Raw genomic sequence first — 1,859 nt, 5'->3', positions numbered from 1 at the left:
GAAGGGGAGAGAGAGGGAGGTGGAAGAGAGAGAGAGAGAGAGAGAGAGAGAGAGAGAGAGAGAGAGAGAGAGAGAGAGATAAAGAGAGAGAGAGAGAGAGTGTGTGTGTGTGTGTCTGTGTGTATGTATGTTAGCAGGAAACAAAACTGTAGGACAGTATTTTGAATTTCGATTGTCATTGAACGTGTCATTCTCTCATTGTCTGGAGGACTTCATTGGTTGAATGAACAATAAAATATGTCAGTGTCAGTGTCAGTGTCAGCTCGTATGTATACATACATATGTACATAGGTACATGTATGTATGTATGTGTGTGAGTGAGTGTGTGTGTGTGTGTGTGTGTGTGTGTGTGTGTGTGTGTGTGAGTGTGTGTGAGAGTGTTTTTGTAAGTGTGTGTGTGTGACAGAGAGAGAGAGAGAGAGAGAGAGAGAGTGTGTGTGTGTGAGAGAGTGTGTGTGTGTGTGTGAGTGTTTTTGTGAGTGTGTGTGTGTGTGTGTGTGAGTGTTTTTGTGAGTGTGTGTGTGTGTGTGACACATAGAGAGAGAGAGATAGTGTGTGTGTGTGTGTGTGTGAGTGTGTGTGTGTGTGTGTGTGTGTGTGTGTGTGTGTGTGTGAGAGTGTTTTTGTGAGTGTGTGAGTGTGTGTGTGTGTGTGTGTGTGTGCGTGTGTGCATGCGTGTGCGTGCGTGCGTGCGTGTGTGTGCGTGCGTGTGCGTGTGTGCGTGCGTGTGCGTGCGTGCGTGTGTGTGTGTGTGTGTGAGTGTGTGTAATTTGGAAAACGACCATTCATCCCAGCCCCACCTCCTAAGCAACAGTCCGGGACGCTCAGACGATCATTCAGTGCGTTGTGTTTTCCCTTTTACGACTCATTGTGACGTTTCAAAAAAAAACGGATGTGTCAGCTGAGAAATGCAATAATACATCCTGTCTGCTTCGTCATCGTCAAGACTGTCTCCTCTCCGTTCCCACCCTGTCTATCCGCGCCGGGTATTGAGATGCCGGGTAGTGGAAGTTTAACGGGGTGGAGGGGGCAGTGGGGAGGGGGGGAGTGGAGTTGGCTACATACCCGAAGGTATAATTTACCTGAACAGTCGTCTTCCTTCGGGCGGCCCATTATTAACATGTGTACGTTATTGTGTCGTCTCGAGCGTGTCAAAAGTGCATGTTTTGTGGGTTCGTGTGATGGCCTAGAGGTAACGCGTCCGCCTAGGAAGCGAGAGAATCTGAGAGCGCTGGTTCGAATCACAGCTCAGCTGCCGATATTTTCTCCCCCTCCACTAGAGAGACCTTGAGTAGTGGTCTGGATGCTAGTCATTCGGATGAGATGATAAACCGAGGTCCCGTGTGCAGCATGCACTTAGCGCACGTAAAAGAACCCACGGCAACAAAAGGGTTGTTCCTGGCAAATTCTGTAGAACAATCCACTTCGATAGGAAAAACAAATAAAACTGCACACAGGAAAAAAAAAGGGTGGGGGTGGGGTGGCGCTGTAGTATAGCGACGCGCTCTCCCTGGGGAGAGCAGCCCGAATTTGACACAGAGAAATATTTGTGATAAAAAGAAATACAAATATGAATACAAATTATTCTCTAACACACACACACACACACTCTGTGTGTGTGTGTGTGTGTGTGTGTGTGTGTGTGTGTGTGTGTGCCTTAGTTGGATGTTTATATAGGGTTCATATAAAGTTGAGGACAACTTGAGAGCTTGTACACTTTTTCTTCCTGCGTATGCGGTGAAAGGATGGTGAATTTCGAACAAACGCCGCGACGTATGTACACTATGTACTGAGCACCAATCATACATTCCAAGGGGTGTTTTCTTGCACATGCACTTTAACTTCTTTTTTCTCTCTCT

This window comes from Babylonia areolata, chromosome 3 (genome assembly GCF_041734735.1).
Source record: "Babylonia areolata isolate BAREFJ2019XMU chromosome 3, ASM4173473v1, whole genome shotgun sequence".
Taxonomy (NCBI): Eukaryota; Metazoa; Mollusca; class Gastropoda; order Neogastropoda; family Buccinidae; genus Babylonia; species Babylonia areolata.
This window is presented reverse-complemented; position numbering follows the sequence as displayed.